The sequence below is a fragment of the Mesoplodon densirostris genome, chromosome 9 (genome assembly GCF_025265405.1).
Source record: "Mesoplodon densirostris isolate mMesDen1 chromosome 9, mMesDen1 primary haplotype, whole genome shotgun sequence".
In the NCBI taxonomy this organism is placed as follows: Eukaryota; Metazoa; Chordata; class Mammalia; order Artiodactyla; family Ziphiidae; genus Mesoplodon; species Mesoplodon densirostris.
Genome location: NC_082669.1, coordinates 89655994 through 89676851, shown reverse-complemented (window position 1 = coordinate 89676851; position 20858 = coordinate 89655994). Strand labels below are relative to the sequence as shown.

General features: G+C 42.0%; 1 protein-coding gene and 1 pseudogene across 1 annotated transcript in view; one reads left to right on the top strand and one right to left on the bottom strand.

Annotated features, from left to right (window-relative positions):
• SND1 (staphylococcal nuclease and tudor domain containing 1) overlaps positions 1 to 20858 on the bottom strand; it is a 424779-nt gene that overhangs the window by 294260 nt on the left and 109661 nt on the right. The gene's annotated exons all lie outside the window — the stretch shown is intronic.
• Positions 290 to 2014, top strand: LOC132496350 (rhotekin-like; annotated as a pseudogene).

Sequence of the window (20858 nt, the reverse complement as noted above, 5' to 3'; positions counted from 1 at the left end):
GAGGGCCCACCAATGTCCATGTTAAAGCCAATTTTCACTTCAGGTATGATTAATCTTCTGCATTAAAAAAACAACACGAGTGTTTTCTCACCAAGAAGTTCTTGAAGTTCGGTAGGGCTTCTAGAATATCTGTATGACTGTTTCAAAGCAGCAGCTTGCGGAATGAAAAACCAGGGTTTCAACAGTTTTGAAAGTATGGTTTGAGTCGAGGGACAGAAGCCTAGGAGACACGGCAGAGCCGGGCAGCGTGGGGAGTGCTGAGGGCAGGCAGAAGCACGGGACCGCCAGCATGTTCTCCGGAAACCACCGGAGCCGGGTCACCGCGGCCAGCGGCTCCGCCCTGGAGATGGAGTTCAAACGCAGCCGCTGCTGGCTCAGCCTCTTCTGCGACCCACCGGAGGACACAGTCGCAAAGAACGCTACACCATGAGACCCGGATGAGGGAAGGGGCCCGCCAGCTGCCGGTGGCCTGCTCCCACCCAGAGCGTGCTGGTGTGCAACAGCCGCACCCCCGGCTACACGGGCGAGCTGCAGCGGCGCGAGGACGCGCAGGTGCTGAGGAAGACAGGCCAGCGGCCTCCTACCAGCGGGCCACCTGCTGAGTGCTCCCCCTGCCGCGGCCAGGTCTGCATTTCTGACCTCCGGATTCCACTCATGTGGAAGGACACAGAAGATTTCAAGAACGAAGGCGAGCCGCACCGTCGGGCTGTGTTCTTGCTGCTGCAGATCGGGGAATGCACTCAGGACACGGAGGTGATCCTGGTGGACGGGACCCTCACAGCCATCTCCTTTCACAACGAGGTGCTCTTTGCCGAGGCAGGGCCAGACTCTGAACTGCGGCTGGAGCTATATGGGGCCTGCCTGGAAGAGGAGGGGGCCCTGGCGGGGGGCCCCCAAGAGGCTTGCCACCAAGCTCAGCAGCTCCCTGGGCTGCTCCTCGGGGAGGCGTGTACGGGCGTCGCTGGAGACAGCTAGGGGCTCGGGAAGCAGTCCCATCTCGCTCCGGACCCCAGCTGTTGGTGGTCCTCGTTACCACCTCTCGGCTCGTACCACTCTCGCCCTGGCAGCAGTGCAGGACGGGCTCCACACACGTGACCTCACCTTCACCAGTCCTAAGGAGAACCCCGCCTGGCTGCCCCTTGATGGGAGCGTGCGTTGCCGTCTGGTGGCTCAGCCTTTCTGCATGACTCAGCCTACTGCAAGTGGCACCCTCAGAGCGCAGCAGGCTGGGGAGCTGCAGGACTGGGTGCGAGTGCATGGAGTCTTGAGAGGCACAAACAGCTTCTGTTACCGTCAACCTGAAGACACAGACACTGCGGAGGAGCCGCTGTTTACTGTGATCAACAAGGAGAGTCCAGTCCGGGCAGGGGAGCTGGGCCAGGCAGTGGGCCGGCCCTTCACCCTGAGCATCAGTAACCAGTATGGGGAGGATGAGGTGACATACACGCTTCCAGCAGAGAGTCGGGGAGCCCTGCAGAGCTGGACGGAAGCTCTGTGGCGGCTTTTCTTTGACATGAGCCAGTGGAAGCAGCGCCGTGATGACATAATGAAAATTGAAACCCCCGCTCCTCAGAAACCACTCCAATCACTGGCCAAGCAGGGTTCCTGGTACCATGAGATGGTGACAGGTGATGCTCAGGGCTGAATAGGTCTGGGGCCTAAGTTCTGACTAGCCTCCTCCCCTCAATCCCTTCCTGGTGCCACAGCTATTGAGCTGCTGGATGACATCACACCGGTGACAGACAGCCTGGCCCAGCTGGAGGGCACGAGGCTGGAGATGCCCCCAGCCTGCCCTGCCTGGCCCCTACTCCCCTGCTTCAGTGGCCCCAACCCCAGCCCAGACCCATTCCCTGCCCTGGAGGAGACGCGGAACGGTCTCCCTGGATGCTGTCCCCCAGACCACTCCCCTGGGGCTTCTCGCTCGGTTGCCCCTCTCCCCCCGAAGCGGTCCCCACAGTCCAGAGGCCTCTGCAGCAAAGGCCCACCCCACATTTGGCTCCAGTCACCAGTGTGAGATGGTGTGCTGGCAACAGGATCTGGCCAGAAGAGGAGGTGGTCTGTGTGCAGCTGGGCTCTGGATTCGGTGCTGTTTGTAGCAGGTTGGCCAGCTTGGATTCCCCTTCCTCTGCTGGACTGGGGATAGGCTGGGGAGGGGCAGCAGAAGCCCCTTTTAAGCTGTGGTTGCCATGGTGCTGAGGGGCTCATTCCCAGGGCTGGCTGGGACCCCCTAAACCATTCCTGGGAGAAAACTGGAACCAACACTGCCCTACCTCCCGGCACTAACCAGCTTTGAGGATGGCACTGAAGAGCCCTGGGAGGGAACGCACCTCCCTTGTGACTCCCACATGGACCATTAAAGTTATTTAACATCAAAAAAAAAAAAAAAAAAGTATGGTTTGAGTTGGGCTGGAATGAGTTGGCACACCAATATCTCCTCTGTCAGAAGAGCTGGTTTCTAAAAAGCACTTTGGTTAGTTCACCAAGGCATTGGTGCCAATAAACTTCCCGTTGTATCTCACAACTAAGCATTAAACAAATAAATGGGGCATAGGATGGAGAAAGATTTACGATTTAAGACCACCTGAGGAAAGACAATTTATGAAATAAAATGATCAGTGTTCTAGAATTAAATAGTTTTACAAAATAAAATGTACTGAAAAATATCTAAATATAGAAAAATAAACAAATAGTAAAAAAAAAAAAAAACCATCTGAAAGTCATGCAAGAAGATACACATATAGAGCCAATAAACTAATTCTACTTTTAAAGTAATCAAAGATGAATGGTTTACATGAAGGGAAAGCAAATGTAAATAACCTGAAAAACACATTCTTACTAGTAATCTTTTATGCAGATGGAAACTCTAAAGTCCAGTTAATCTAGGAAAACAAAAATAGTGACGAAACAAAAACTCAATTATATGTAGGAAAGTTTAAATATTTATGTGGTACAGTCTGAAAATTCGCTTATATACCTTTTTTTTTTTTTTTTTTTTCGGTATGCGGGCCTCTCACTGCTGCGGCCTCTCCCGCTGCGGAGCACAGGCTCCGGACGCGCAGGCCCAGCGGCCACGGCCCACGGGCCCAGCCACTCCGTGGCATGCAGGATCCTCCCGGACCGGGGCACGAACCCATGTCCCCTGCATCGGCAGGCGGACTCCCAACCACTGCGCCACCAGGGAAGCCCTCGCTTATATACCTTTAACCTATTAACTCATTTGTGGATATAGTTCTAAAATAAATAATCCTAAATAGGAAAAAAAAAAGTAAATGTTTAATGCTATTAAGAAAAAAAGAAATCTAGAACATGGACATAACTAGAAAATAGTATATTTGCTTAATGGAATATATGTGTGTTTAAAATTAAAAGTGCCATAATTCAAGAAAAATGTGCAACTTCCATTTCCAACAAAGGTGAAACAAGGACCAAATCCACCGTCCTGCATAAAATCAAAAAAACCACAAACATTTTGAAACATGGTTTTCAGTAAGATAGGTAACAGGCAACAGAGAACAGTGATCCCTAAGAGACAGGACACAAATGAGCCCTACAACTGCTTACTGCCTAGAGTTTCTAGTGGGAATGGACAAGGGTTTGGGGGAGACCAAGCCCGCTAGAGCTCTCGGCACAAAGGACCAGGGTGGAGAGAGCAGCACAGAGAGATGACTTCTGAGATGCGCACAGGGCCTCTCTTGAGCACAGTACTGAGCAGCCCAGAGTGTGCTTCCACCTGAGGCCAGAGGAAGAACCATGGGAAAGCATTAGAAGCAACAGTGCCTACCATCACCATAATGACCCAACCATTATACTCCAGGGTATTTATCCAGGAGACAAGAAAATATATATCCATACAAAGACTTGTATACAAATGTTCATCAAAGCTTTATATATAAAGAGCCAAAAATTGGAGGCAACTGGAAACAGCCCAAATGACCACCAGAGGTAAATGGATGGCTAAACCATGGTATATCCATACAGTGGAATACTACTCAGCAACAGAAAGGATGAAGTATTGATACAGACCACAACACAGATGAATCTCAGATAATTAGACTGAGTGAAGGAAGCCAGATTAACAAGAGTAGATACTGTATGATTCCATTTATATAAGCTCTAGAAAATGAAACTTATCTATAATGAGAGAAAGTAGATCAATGGCTTGGGGTTACATGGGAAGGGATAGAACAGGGCACAAGGAAACTCTGGGTAGTAATGAGTATGTTCACTATCTTGACTGTAGTGATGGTTTCATGGATATATATACATTTCTCAAAGCTTTCCAAATTGCACACTTTAAAAATGTGCAGTTTTCCTTCATATCCATTATGTCCCAATAAAGCTGTTTGTAAAAACAGACAAAACGTTGGGATTTCCCTGGTGGCGCAGTGGTTAAGAACCCGCCTGCCAACGCAGAGGACATGGGTTCGAGCCCTGATCCGGGAAGATCCCACATGCCACGGAGCAATTAAGCCCGTGCGCCACAACTACTGAGCCTGTGCTCTAGAGCCCGCGAGTCACAACTACTGAGCCCACATGCTGCAACTACTGAAGCCCGCGTGCCCTAGAGCCAGTACTCCTCAACAAGAGAAACCACCACAATGAGAAGCCTGTGCACCACAAGGAAGGGTAGCCCCGCTCACTGCAACTAGAGAAAGCCTACGCGCAGCAATGAAGACCCAACACAGCCAAAAATAAATTAATTTAAAAAATAGACAAAACATGGTTTCATGAACAGTTATAAATATCAGAATACAAACTAACACGTATACATTGGCCACCATCATATGATTAGAGAGATCTACATAAATGAAGTTTGTTAATGTCTTTGGAGTTTTTACTTTTGTAAAAATTTACACCCACTGAGTTTATCTAAATGGCCATTCTTATTTTCTAGAAACAAGAGCTGGGAGACAGTTTGCCCATGATCATATGAAAAGGTCACACAAAAGAAACAGACCACACAACTCATAAGATGCCAATCTCTGTTCTACATTACATTCTACACACTTATAGAATAACAAGATTATTGGGAAAGAGACAGATAGCTCCTTCAGAAGAGTTGTAAACCAGGGAAACTAGAGCAATTTCACTAGGGTACCCAGGGTGTTCCCAGGGGTGAAGCATGAAGGGAAACCCTGTACACAGGTGAGACGACAAGGTGTGGAAATTAGCCCAGTCTCAGCATTCAAAGCAACCTTTCAAAAATCCAAGTTAACATGCCTTGACATACTTGATGTTCACTTAAAAGCCGATTGTGTGGTTTTTGTTCAAAAAAAAGGGAAAGCCATTTTTCATCACAAGACATAAAATGTTTAAAGAAAAGGAGGGGGAGCCGCAGCTATGCATTTCCTAGGGCTACCACAGAAAATTACCAGACACTGATGGCTTCGAACAACACGAACTTACTCTCTCCCAGTTAAGAGCCCAAAGTACAAAACTCAAGAGTGTTGGCAGGGCCATGCTCTCTCTGAAGGTTCTAGGGCAGCCTCTTTCCAGCTTCTGGTGGTGGCCAGCAATCCCTGGCAATGCTCAGCTTACAGCTGTATCACTCCAATCTCTGTCTCTGTCACAGGGCCTTCTTGCATCTGTGTGCACCTGATCCTCTCATGAGGACACCAGGGATTGGAGTTAGGGCCCAGCCTCATCAGGTATGACCTCCTCCTAACTGATTATCTGGAAGTAAGGTCTTCACAGATCTTATGTCATAGTCATAGGTTCTTAGTGTTACAACTTTAACATATCTTTTGGGGGGTTTCACAACTCAACCCACAATAGGGGGACAAATACCTAACATAGTAAAATTCTCTTCAAGGAGACAATAACAAAGGAGAGTGAGATTTCAGTTAATGTATTAAGTAATATTTTCACTTCTAAATAAACAGCTGTGGCCATTTCACATTGAATCAAAACACCTCAAAATGGCTAACAAAATGCAAAAATTGGCTTTTCTTTTTCCAATTTGAAAATTATATTTGCAACAAACATCCCTGACCCATAACTCCCTCTGATTAATAATATTTTCATTAACAAATATACTGCATGAATTTGGGGGGCTGAGATTTTTTTTTTTTTAAACAACCAGAAAGGAAATTTTTAAAAAAGTTTAAGTCAGATGTTAATTTGCTTGTAAGGGGTCTTGTCCTTTCAAGCCATCATCATAAAGGCGTTTTATGATCTTTAATATAATGTGTATGTACTGGTACACTTAATTTACACTTATGCACAACACTATTGTTACAGTGTACACATACATTCTTATAGAGCTAAGAGTAAATGATTTTTTTCTTTTTTTTTTTTTTTTGTGGTACGTGGGCCTCTCACTGTTGTGGCCTCTCCCGTTGCGGAGCACAGGCTCCGGACGCACAGGCTCAGCGGCCATGGCTCACGGGCCCAGCCGCTCTGCGGCATGTGCGATCTTCCCGGACCGGGACACGAACCCATGTCCCCTGCATCGGCAGGCGGACTCCCAACCACTGTGCCACCAGGGAAGCCCCCAAGAGTAAATGATTTAACTGCAGCTCAAACATTCTTTTCTGCTAGGTGTCTAATGTGTACCAACCATATAAGCTTAGCATAATTCTGAACATAATAAAAATTTGATTCCTATCCTCTAATTTATAATTGAAAACAGTTTCACTGTTAAATAGTAAAATGTATTAACTGAAACTGATTAAACCCATCATATCACTAAGGAAGAAACTGAAGACTAAGATACAAGTCACCTGATATTCAAATGACCTCTCAGAGATGGACAGATGACAGAGGGTTCATTCTGCTTTCAAAGCTTATGTCTCTGGTTCATATGCTTTGCTTGCCAGACAGTGCCTAGAGATGTCTGTTTAGTATATTACTTAGTAATTAAAAAGAGGAAAACTACATGCTTCATAATCTGCTTATTTTTAGGCAGCATGTAAACAGCAGTATCAAAACAGCCCCCATACATACCTTTTTAACATTTGCCAGCATTGTGGCAGCACAGAATAGGAACTGGGGGGATAATTTTTTGATGATTTCTAATGATAAGCAAAATATGGTTAATGTTTTAGGAGTGGATCTAGATCTGGTATAAGCAGACACCAGATCTGATACAGTCCATTTTTTCCTATCATAAGAATTACCATCAATAATGGAAAATACCTAAAAACATTACACCATGTTTTAAAGACATACATAGAGAGGCCTCTCTAGAACTGAGGTCAAAGGCCACTACCTACAGTAAAGATTTTGCAAGCACAGGAAAATATTCTTACGGAATGGGTGAGGAAATACCAAACCTTTGTACACATGGAAAAGTATCATGCATCTGAGATACTTAAATCTAATTCTGACAAGTGAGAAAAGTCCCCTCAAGGTCTAAGTCTCTAAGATTCAAGGACACAGCTACCTCTCTTACCTTCTCTTGGTGAAGGTAAACAGCATTAAATCTAAATGAGTTTTCACTGAAATATATGCTCCGCTCCACTCGCCTCCTCTCACGTCCCTCCTGCATTGATTATATTTGTGAAGACTATGCTTCCATTGCATTTAAATTAGACACCATCTTTCCCATCACCTACAATTCTCAAATGTCACATAAACTCTGAAGTGTTACATAAATTATCCAGTGGGTAGGAAACCACCAATGATGAACAATGAATAACACATCTTTTGAAGCAAATGGCCATGCCAGAACCAGAAGAACTCAGGTGTTCTAAATATACTAAGCAATTTACCAAGTCAATAGAAATAAAGAGGACAGTGGGGATGAGAACCAAATAAATATGACAGCTCTACTATGCACCATTAATTCAATCTAAGATGCCACTTATTTTAAGACGCATTATTTTATACTCCATTAAAAATAAAGCCGTCAGGGCTTCCCTGGTGGCGCAGTGGTTGAGAGTCTGCCTGCCTATGCAGGGGACACGGGCTCGTGCCCCGGTCCGGGAGGATACCACATGCCACGGAGCGGCTGGGCCCGTGAGCCATGGCCGCTGAGCCTGCGCGTCCGGAGCCTGTGCTCTGCAATGGGAGAGGCCACAACAGTGAGAGGCCCGCGTACCGCAAAAAAAATAATAATTAAAAAAAATACAGCCGTCAGTTATGACTAGAAGTTTTGTCCTGAAACCAGATGTTAAAATTTGCAGATGGGAGAGATACATCTTTTAAGAATTAAGGAAATGTGGTATGTTTCCAATAAGGGCAAGTATTGGCAAATACTACCTCACAGCTATTCCTACCTCGAATGTTCACTATGAATCATTCATATCAATTATAATCACTCGACCAGCAAGTGGACCTCAAATAGTTAAGACTATATTGTGCCAACCATATAGAAAAGAACATAGAAGGCGCTCAACTAGCTTACAGCTTGGCCAAACATCACCCATCCAAATCACTTCCACCAATCTAGGGAAAATAAACTCATATTTGGTCCTTTGGGAAACCAATAGCATGTGGATGCCAAGTATTACCCTTGTGGCCCCCAAGCTGATCATTTTCTTTGCATTAACTCAGGGTGAATAATGATCAAAAGGCAGCTGGCAGAGACACAGCCTCCAGCTCTGTTTGATGCACAATCCTGTGACGACATTATTAGCAAGAACTATTTCTCTTGCACCAAAATACTGAGTCCAGATGTCAACCTGGTGCCTGGAAAATATGCTGCACAGTGACAGCTGTTTGATGCTTCCATGCTGAATAGCTGCATTCTGAGCAGACACATCCTTTAACCAATGAGATATCAGTGCATTCATAAAGAAAACATTACCAAAAAGAACTCTGGCCACCAAAATTAAATTAGCACACACTTCTTTTTTAATCTGCTTAAGTCATAATAAATAAGGGGCAGTTTTGCAGAAAGATGATAAAGGGACTACTGCATTTTATGTAATTAAGCAATAAGCATATAGAAGCAATTAAGTGTAGAGCATGAAATAGCAATAAGCATTCAGCACAACACAAATTACTCAACACATTCATTTCACCACACTTTTTTTTTTTTTAATAGAAAGAACTGGTGACCTAGATAAAGCACTGAATTGAAAAATCAAAAGAATTCAAACAGCAAGATGTAGTGGTTAACGTACAGCCCTTGAGCCAGGCCTGGAGCCTATTCCCAAGGGTTCCACTTGCCAGCTGTTTGACCTTGCACAAGCAACCTGACCTCTCTTTCCAAGCACAGTTTCCTCACATGCAAAATAAAGGTAATAAAACCCTCACCTCACAGGACCTTGGCTTTGTGAGGAATGAATTAGATAATGCAGGAAAACGCTTACCCAGTGCCTGGCACAGGGAAAAGGGTACAAAATCGTATGTGCTCTTTATCATTAGTACCAGTTATAACACTATCAAGCCATGTATTTCCCAACCCTCAAGCATCTTTCTTGCTCTGAATTTCACTAGATCTTTGCTTCTGCGCCTCTAACACTTTTATTCTACCTTTGCATTGTCTTCATTTGTATCACCTTGACTCAACCCACGCCATCAACATCTTTGAACGTCCCTCCCCCTCAGTAACTAATATGACATCAAAAAGTTCTATAGCGCTGATAAAGAAATATCTGGGCAATGAATGAATGAAGCGTAAGTGAAATAATTCTGTGGGCTTGAGACCTCATATCCGCTGCCTGGCATCCTGCACTCTGACGAAGGTGAGTGGCACAAAGCTGGGAGGCGAGGAGGGCCAGCGGCAGCAAGAGGTCCGAAAGCATTTCCATTTCCCTCCATTCAGAAGGTGCCTCTACAGAAATGCTTCCACTCAAAGGAGACACTAATGTGCTTTTGTGGAATTCTGCCAGTCTGACCCATAAATATCCTTATCAGGGAGAGTCAAGAACTATTTAATTCATTACAGGCTGAGAGTTTAAAAAGCAAGAGAGGATTAAGCAATGCACACACCAGTGGTGAGCTACAAAAGGGCACTGTTCCAGTTAATACAGCTGCCTCTGCAGTGGAATAGGAATAGAGAAGATGCAAGATACATTCATATGGAATTCACATTAAAATATATACACACATATATACAAAGAAAGATTTAAAAAAAAGTCTGCCAACATTAAGTAAAAAAGGAAAGACATTTCAAAGAACCCTCTCGGTAACAAGATGCATGGAATGAATAGAGCTGGACAAGGAATATAAGCTGGTTAGGATATACCTAACAAAATAGATACCAGGGAGGAATTGCCCCCCAAAATAAGTAACCAGAATTAATTGGGTATGTTGCTGGAGAGAAATCAAAACAGCCTTCAGGAGTCAGCCATCACTCAATACCCTAGGGTAGAAAGTCACCCTGTAATGGCACAAAGGATCCAACAGAGCTGGGCGAACATGTTTACAGCCCGCCTTGGACAAATGAGAGCAGGCCTGCCTGACCAGTGCGGACAGTCCACCATCCTGAAAAAGCCACTTCTGAAAAAACATTCTAATGCTTCTGGGCCTCCGGAAACCAACCCAAGCCCTCCCTCTTGACCACTGTTAGTTGTGGGTCTACAGCTAACACGTTTTCACCAGCAGTACCAAGACCTTCTCTATCCCCGTTTCAGCCTCCTTCCGGGATTTATTTCTCCAGGGGCAGTTCCTTATCAACTCCAGGTGTGCAATGAAGACAAAGAATTTGCCTCCAATACATACTTAACGTACTGGAATACAACTGTTAAGTCTCTCAGAAAGAAAGACAGGGGTTGGGTGGGGTGGAAGTATAGATATAACTTTAAATATTGCTAGCTTTCTATCCCTGTTCCCTCCCAATTCCACTCGGAGAAAAGACTTGATTTTAACCTGGTCCTGACCACCCTGAAGCATTACTTTCTGTTTGTGCAAAATGACAATAAAGAGATTTTTAAGGATAATTTTCACTATACACTATTTTTCTCTCATACTATGACCTTAGACTCTAGTTCCCCGCAAGAGACAATAATTTGCCTCTTGACAAATTGAAATTTTTTTAAACTCCCCTAATTTTATTATACTGGCTTAGAGAATAGGAACACCATCTGTACAAGTTTGAAACCAGAGAAAAACTATTCTTCCAACAAAACGAGTGTTCACACAAAGACAAGACACCACCTGCAAATCTTTAAGTTCGTTTTATCCTTTTGTTTAAAGTTATTCCTCAAATATCAAGATCATAAAAAAACCTTTGTTCTGTAATAATCCCCAATGATTCCACTCATATGGCCACTAACAAAGCCACCATATAAAATGAGATTATGGATCGCAGATCAAGATGACCCCAGTTGAAATCTTGGTGCCTCCTTTAAAAAAAAAAAAAAAGAACCTAGGTCACAAAGAAAATTGGGGGACCATTCTGAGTCACTGAGCACACACCCAGAGCAGTTATCTGCCCCTCTCATGTCTTTGTAATCCTCTCGTACTAGAGGGGTTATGCTCTACCTCAAGTCTGTTATGTAGGGAAACTGATACAAAACCAACACTTAGGTCCTGAGGGAATGAACAAGGTAGAAAAACAGACAGTGAAAGAACTTAATAAATTCAGAGAACGCGAACACTGACCCAACTGGGGAAAGCTGGAGGGTGTTAGGCTGTTAATGAGGTGCTGAGAGAGAAACAAGGCAGCCCATCTCGGACAACTGTTCTAGCTCAGTACATGTCCCAGATGACGCTATAGCATATTCACTTATTCAATCCAGTTTTACCAACAAATCCTCTTCCATGTTGTTCCTTGAGGCTCTGCAAGGAAGAACGGGTCTGAAGAGGCTGAATGCTCTAGAAAGGAGGCTTTAGATAAAGCCTAGTCTACCAACAATTGTGGTTGTGTTTATTGTCCTTTCCCTTCTCACACCAAAACCAATACTTGCAGGCCTATAAATTCCAAGTTTTGAAGGCAATTCCAAATATAACACTGAAAAACCATAAACTCCTGTTGATTCCTTAGAATTAGAGAGAAGAGGAAATGGTTGGCATTAAGAACCCTATATGATGCCATCATCATCCAGAACTTGTGTCTTCTTGGTCTCCAGCATTATTCATGGAAGACAGCTAACAGATCTGTTAGAATCATTATTAGAACCTAAGAGTTATTAGAACCTCATTAGCAGAGTCCAATTACAGAGAGAGAACCATGCTCTTTTAGCTGAATATTCATACCAATGGAAAAAAAATAGAGCCTTCTTAATCACTTTCACTATCAAAACAAACTCCCTGCTGGAGCCTTTTCACTGGAAGTCTACCATTTTAAAGACATTTGCATTTTATCAAACTATATTGACAGGGCCAATAGAAATAGCTTCTAGCTCCTAGCTTCACATCTCCCAAATACGTGATGAGATCTGTAGCGATCCACTGAAAAATAAAATAGGAAGACCAGGATAGGAAGCTAGGCCCCTAGCACACAAGCATCTGGTTGGAAATCTCACTGAGCTGGCAACCAGTCTTTCTCCAATCATCTTTGTTATGTTAAAAAGAGGGTTATGATAAAGAAGAGAAAGGAAGGGATGAGAATCACACCTAGTTTCACAATAAAATGTCCCAAAGATAAAGGGATGTCATTTACTAATAAATGAACAAAAATCAGAAGCAATACTGATGTGTATGAGGAGATGAATAGGTTTGCATGCTAGACATGTTCTACCCAAGATAAATGTGTCTCTCTCCCTTTCTCTCTTACACACACACACACACTCTAAACGTGTAGGGTGCCACAGTGTTATTGCCATGAGCTATATTTTGCTATTTATAGAGGCTATAGAAGTACATAGCACTTTACAAACCACAGAACATAGGCACTAGAGCCTGGAGGAACTCAGCCTAAATTAGACATGGACAGAGTAGTGAGGAAAACAGGAAAATATTTACTTGCACCAAATTCTTGGCAAGAATAATTCTGGGAGGCAGTAAGAAAGGGACTATTAAGCAGTGATCTGTAGGAGAGTTCACACAAACCAGAATCAACTCATCAGTAATCCAAAACCTTAACTCTTGAAGGCAAAGAGTTGATATCATCATAGCAATTCTATGGCAATTTCCACCTCTGCAACTGTAGTTGTTTAAACATGAATTTTAGTTGTCTAATATATGATGCCAAATTCACCCAAGTAATATTAAAATGTGAACACTGAATAAACATCCAAATACTTAGGCAAGAAACGAAAAACAAGTCAAAAAATGATCTTATGGTCTGGGTAGACTGCAAACCTAAATTACATTAACTTCAGCTCTTACAAGTGATGGTTACAGAATTTGCATCAACTAAGGAAGTCATCAAGTCCTTTATCCTCCTAGATAAGTGAAAGATCTGGGTTTCTAAAATGTCTATGAAGTATTTTCCAAGAAGCAAAGAACTAAAACACAAGAAATTCTCTCCACAGAGAACACAGACATTCACAGTGTACCCTCCCATCACCTCAATGAGCCACAGCTCAGGAAGGCCTCAGACTCACAGGGTTTAAGGATTTAAGGTTGGACCTTAATTCAGTGTTCTCTGCACTTACCAGGGATTCAGCACGATGGACAGTTTACAGCACTGAGTTTTATTACAAAAGACTGGATGGTGTCGCACAATTTTGTGATGTATTGTTATTCCCACTTTGCAGGGAACTCGAAGGACTTTCTCAAATACACAGCAGGCGTCTGGGAAAGACATGAGCCAGGCCCTCAGAATACCAACCACATATACTTTGTTCATGACCTCTATTCCCAAATAACACCATAACCAGTCAAAACCAGCCAAGCTCATTTTTCTAAAGGCAAATCAGAAGTGCTCAGTAGTTGACTATCACGTAGAAATTAGCAATAACCTAAGGAATCCCTCCACCTCTGAGGTCACTGAGGGCATACACAAGTTTCTTGGTGCTACCTATCTATAAAGTACTAGACAGTCCAATATGTTCATGGTGTGTTCTTAGGTATCATTTGTAGCCAATACTGAAAAGAAATCACTTAACTGATTCTGATGGTCTTTTCATAAATTTCTCTCTAGCCTACCAAAAATTACCAATTCATTGCAAAAAAAAAAAAAATCAGGCTTTAGTCTCCTCTCATTCATCAACAGTGACATCAGCCCCCTTCTCTATTCAAGGGGGAAACCATCTGCAATAGTTCTGCCCGATTTCCCCTGGAATTTTAACTTCGACTGCCTGCTTTCTGAACCCTCAGCAATGGGAGCAATTTACCTCCATCAACTTCACCAGTCACTGTTGCAATTTAGCTAAGACATTTCCCAGGGGCCCAAAAGAAAAGGTTCCAATTTGAAAAAGTCACATCTGATCCTACAAACCAGTCCTGGAAACATCATTTGGTACCAACAGATTTTTTCTGATCCCAAATTCTTCACTTCGACACAGAAATGCAACAAGGAAATAAGGAGAGGATTTCTGAAAATTCTCTCAAATATATAAACATTAAAGGACATTCTGGGGACTTCCCTGGCAGTCCAGTGGTTAGGACTTCGCCTTCCAGTGCAGGGGGTGCAGGTTCGATCCCTGGTCAGGGAGTTAAGATCCCACGTGCCTCAAGGCAAAAAAAACCAAAACATGAAACAGAAGAAATATTGTAACAAATTCAATAAAGATTTTTAACATGGTCCCCATCAAAAAAATCTTAAAAAAAAATAGACATTCTGATAAAAACCACAGCCTGCTCCATGCATGTTAAGGTTCTGCTTTGCTTTGGTTTTGTTATTTGACTCTACACCAAGCAAACTGAAGATGGTGACCCAGGGCAGAGGAAGCCCTTGGCAGCATCTGTAATACAGCAACATCAGAAACCCAGTGAGGATGTGAAGTTCCTTCCAGAGTTAAGGACCATGAAAAGCCAAATCGCCCTATTAAAGTATTTCACACAAGGGCACACACACTGCACCTACTCAGTGGAGCTAACCAAAAGCAGTGTGAAAGTATACATTATGTGGAAATAGGCAAAAGGGTGGGAGAGAGCTCTAGCAAAAGAAATGAAACGCTTTATATCAATAGGTAAAAAGTTAGCTACTACCTTCATTACTGTTGCAAAAGCCTTAGTGTTCAGATTGGAATTAAGTCTTATCCCATAAATCATTTTATCATTATTTGAAATTAGACTTAATAGGCCTTGACAATGTATTTTAGTAGGTCTCAATCTGCTTTTCTAGGATACTGGTACTTCTCAAACAATGTAGAAAAAGTGTCATCACCACTAAAAATAACGTTACCAAAAATTAAGTTAGTAACTATAATAGTCTCAGTTTGAGATTTTTGTCCATAAATTTTTCTTTAATAAAAGTGTGTTTATTATCAAATGTCAAATGGCAATAGATCAATGAACCAATATTAACTTAATATTGCTATTACTATTAATTACTATGAATAGAATGCATACTTTGGTGCACACATATGCTTGATTTTACATAACTTACATAAAGTGTGTTCTCTACTTGGAGAATTATCCCAAATCAAAATGATGGCATTAAATATTCCTATGTACTATGAGTTCTAGAAGGTTTGCCACCTGAACGTGTTTGGGAACCAGTGCTATATTTATAAAACTTAATGGTGGCAGGGTCCCACATGTTTCGGAAAAAAAGCTCATATTAGATATTAAACAAAGGACTCAACAAGATAACATGATTTTAGAGTCAGTATTTCTCTTCTCTGACAATAGGGGTAGGCTAAAGATTCCAGGGATTTCTTATCTTCCCTAAGTATAACTGGAGAAGGCATTTGCTCTTTCAGGCTATTACTTTCAACTAAGTTTCAACAGTAAGTGAACAAAGTAAGTGGACTGTCAAGAAGATATTGATTTACAGATGATACTTTTACTTTAGCAACAGTACCACCCACAAATCTATAGCCACACACACTTCAAGCCAAAAGATTTTCTGCAAGGTTCAGGTAGTACAATCAATGTGATTTCTAATGTTACTTTGGAAATACTGTTGTTTTAGAGCAGCAGTTCTCAAAATGTAGACCAAAGACCCCTGGGGCTCCTCTCTTTTCCTCCGACACCAACTACTTGTGTGTGAGGCTAGAATTGCTTTAAAAATTTCAACCAAAACAACATATCAAAACAAAGAAAATTCAGAAGCAGATAGGATTCCAGCTGTCTGCTATTAAGTCACACAGTAAACAGATTTGCATAAAAATGTAATGTGTCTCTCCTCATTTTATGGAAAACAGTTATTTCTCATAAAACTTATGTTAACATATAACAATGAATTTACTTTACTCCTCATTTTATGGAAAACAGTTATTTCTCATAAAACTTATGTTAACATATAACAATGAATTTACTTTAATGAATTAATGAATTAAGTATTTTTGAATGTCTCTGTTTTCATTGCTAGTTATGTACTGAATGTATCAACAGATATAAAATAAACAACAGCTTTTTGGGCCCTCAATATATTAATATATAGGAGCCTTCAAACCAAAAAGGTTGAGAAGCACTTTTTTAGGGGAACTCAAAGATTAAACTAGTTACTGACAGCATAAAAATGGCCCAACGCAGGAGAGCCTTAATGTGAAGCTCCCTCATCAAAAATCTTTTAAATAGAAGAGTCTTCTACATAGACAGATCTAGTAAAAAGAAATCCTTCAGGGAAATCAAAACAAAAAATTTCACCTTACTCTTTATCCAAACAATTATTTAATGCTGCTCTAAAAACAGATCCCTTTCGGTCTCACCCTATGCTCAGGTTTTTGTACAATTATAATAGAACAAATAGAACAATCTTTGCCTTTTTGATCACTTAACATTGTATCCTAATCTTCCCAGTAGAAATATAATGTTTATAATTTTGATAGATACAGATTTAGAATGCATAGTTATATACAAATATAAAAATTCAAACTGTACACTTAAGATTTTACTGAAAGTAATAATTCAATTTATAAAAATTTTTAGGGACTTCCCTGGCAGTCCAGTGGTTGGGACTTCACCTTCCAATTCAGGGGGTGCATGTTCAACCCCTGGTCGGGGAGCTAGGATCCCACATGCCTCACAGTCAAGAAATCAAAACATAGAACAGAAGCAATATTGTAACAAATGCAATAAAGACTTTAAATATGGTCCACATCAACAAAAACCTTAAAATTTTAATGGACCATTGATATTCAAGAATTTACTTAAGCTAGCCTCTATTTCTGGCTAGACTAATTCTACTTTTTCTGAGGGATTGTGCTACAGTGAACATCTTCAGATACAAAGCTTGACTCTTCCTTTAAGTCCTTTCCTTAAATAGAGCTTTAAGAGGGTGACGACTCTGATACAGATTATGCACATTTTATGAAGCCACCCACATCTTGAGCCAATTTGACTGCTTGGTCCCAAGAGCAAAGGATATTATGCCACTGCATATCCAATTTCTTTCACCATTATTCCTTGAAAATAAAGAGGATTTTATAAACGTGAAACCACCATAAGTTCAATTTAGAAGTTGCTTAAGAGTGTCAACCTTTCTGTGGATGAGAGTCAGCATCATGTGTCAGCCTGATGTAGAGTTCCGTCTGAGCAGTAGACAAAGTCTAAGGCAAAGTCTTCTCTCTACCAGACTAAGCTGCCTGGTACATTTACATTACTGGTATGAGCAAAGATGTCCCCCCCAGATTCATATGTTGAACCTCAGAATGTGACTCTATTTGAAGATAATTATCTCTTAAAAGGGCCCAAGTTAATGACAGTACCTAGGGTGGGCACTCATCTGATCTGACTGGTGTCAGCATAAGAGGTGAGAAGCACACACATACAGAGGGATGACCATATGAAGAGGAATCAAGAGGGCAGCCACCTGCAAGCTAGGGAGAGAGGCCTCGAAGAAACCACCACCAACACCAACCTTGGATCTGGAACTTCCAGCCTCCAGAACAGTGAGAAAATAAATGTATTGTTTAAGCCATCTCGTCTGTGGTATGTTATGGCAGCCCTAGCAAACTAATAGTTACCAATCTGATCCCTAAGGACATTTCCATGCTCCTCCCGATCTACTCCAGACCCTTCCACTTACAGATAATGGAACCAAGCTCGATGAGGTTAGGTTTCACCTGAGACCGCAAGGCAAGTGGAAGATCAAGAGAATCTAGATCTCTTCTCACACCAAAGCACTTTCCACTATCCTAAAAGAACGATTAGGAGACTCCTAGATAGTTCTGAGCATTAATATCAAAGGTCTGCAATTCAGTCCTAAATCAACTTCTGGAACACAATTCTTGAGGACACTCAAAAACAGCCAATAGTTTTTAACAACAACACATCCAGGTGCAAGCCTCTGAAGAATACTATACCAACCATACCTGCTACGCAAAAGCTGTGCTTTCAAAGAAAAACTGAAATAGGATAATTTAAAAGAGACATGAGGGCTTTGAACAAGTAAGAGGAAGGACTTGCTTTTGGCAGGGAGGTGAAGCTAATTTTAACAGCATTCGGGGGAAAATGGATGTTGAATAAGGTCAAATGGCTAGTAAGACCAGATAGATCCTAGTTTTGAACCATGGATGAAGAAATTCAATCAAAAAACTAAAGACTTAGGGACTTCCCTGGTGGTGCAGTGGTTAAGAATCCACCTGCCAATGCAGGGTTCGAGCCCTGGTCCAGGAAGATCCCACATGCCACGGAGCAACTAAGCCCATGCACCACAACTACTGAGCCTGCGCTCTAGAACCCACGTGCCACAACTACTGAGCCCAAGTGCCACAACTACTGAAGCCCGTGCGCCTAGAGCCCATGCTCCGCAACAAGAGAAGCCACTGCAAGGAGAAGCCCTCTCACCACAATGAAGAGTAGCCCCCGCTCCACAACTAGAGAAAGCCCTCGCGCAGCAACAAAGACCCAATGCAGCCCCAAAAATAAAAATAAACAAAATAATGAATTTTTTTTTTTTTTTTTTTTTGCGGTATGCGGGCCTCTCACTGTTGTGGCCTCCCCCGTTGCGGAGCACAGGCTCCGGACGCGCAGGCTCAGCGGCCATGGCTCACGGGCCCAGCCGCTCCGCGGCATATGGGATCCTCCCAGACCGGGGCACGAACCCGTATCCCCTGCATCGGCAGGCGGACTCTCAACCACTTGCGCCACCAGGGAGGCCCAAAATAATGAAATTTTTTAAAAAAGCTAAAGACTTAAATTTCCAGTTGAGAACCTAACAGAATGGAAGAGACTGCTTGCTGAGTGTAACAGGAAGAGTTTAAACATGACTATGTATTCCAGATGTTTATGTCTCTTACATCATCTGTCCTTAGCATGTTATTTCTTTGTTTAGCTTTCCTCCCTTAGTTGAGACTTTCTCAGACAAATGAGAAAGTAAAGGGCCCCAGACGAGCTGGTGGCCAGAGCTTTCCCACCTTGAAATTCACCAAAAATAATCCACAAAACTACAGCTGGTCAAATGATGGATAAACATGGACAGCAGTAGTTATTAACCCCTCAAGTCTAAGAATTTACTTTATAAAGGAATTTACATACAAATGTTAAAAGCACTTTCCTCCCCCAAATCCTTCACCCCTCACAAAAAAAATCTGTTTGGGTTTGGGGATGATTAACTTAGTTGAAGTAAGGGACAGTGAGTTGTAATTAGAGGCAGGCAAAATATTCAGGTTCTTCACCATGCTAATCTTATACTTGATGGCCAAAACGGTAGTGGCAGGCGGCCTAGAAAACCATATGGAGATAAGACGAAAACAGTGATTTCCAGAAGTCCTCGTTAAGGTATACACGGAGAGCAGCCACATGAAATCTATCTTTGAAATCTTTCTGTACTTTTTAAATGTGCTCTAAAAATTATATTGTGCTATGAACACACTGTGATGACAGTTTGCGATTACAATGCAGTTTCTAGTTCATCAAGTCCATATTGTTACAATATCAGCAATTAGTAAATGCCTAGACACATAGTAGAGTTTGAATGCTTGAAAGGTGTGAAGAAACAACCAAAGGAGGAAGCTGTTAGACAAAAAGCTAGCACTTTAAAGAACTATTGAATACAGAGATAATTAGGTTGAAATTTTGGAGAGCCTTGTCCCTTAACAGCAAAAAGACGACAGAATGACGAAACATAGCAGAGAGGTGCCTTTTGAGACCCTTACATAAAAGTTATACATTAACCTCTTTACTAATTTTTCTCATTAGTCATATATGCACATAGATGACTGTCCTAGGCAAAGGTAGAAAAGTTCAAAATTAATAGTGCTAAAGTCAAACAAATACTTTCCCCTTAATTAGCTATGAGCAGGGGATCAGATTTCTCTAGAAAGTGAAAAAGGGAATGTTTGTTAAATAAAGGTCTCCTATGCATTGTCTTATTCAACCTCATTTACTACACAACAACCAGGCACTGAAACGCCTATCTCCTTACAGATGCAGAAACAGATTTAGTGGTGGGCTGGTTTCAGACACCATCTAGCCTGCCTACTCCCTTCAAGTCCATTCCTCTTCCATTCAGCATCAGGTATCTGAAGTAATAAATAAGTAGGGCAAATTAACGAAGCTGTAAAGTAAAAACAAAACAAAACAAAAAACCCCCTCAGATCCATCTACATTCATCTGCCCTGTGACCCAACAAAAGCATTCCTAGGTATACAGGAGAAACAGATGTGCATGTCCACCAACCACATATACAGGAATGTTTATCAGCATCTTTATTATAATAGATCCAAGCTGCAAACAATCTAACTGTCCAGTAAGAGAATGGATAAACAAAGTATAGTTAATTCATACAACAGTATACACAAAAATCTTATAGGCATAATGTTGCATGAAAAAAGCCAAACACAAAAGGGTACTTAATGTATGATTACATTTAGTGAAGTTCAAGAACAGGCACAACTAACCAGTGTTGATTAGAATAGTGGTTACCTCAAGATAAAAAACACCATCTGGGAATAGGCACTTTCTGGGATGCTAAAATATTCTCTGTGTTGATCTGAGTGGTAGATACATGAGCGTGTACCTACCTAAAA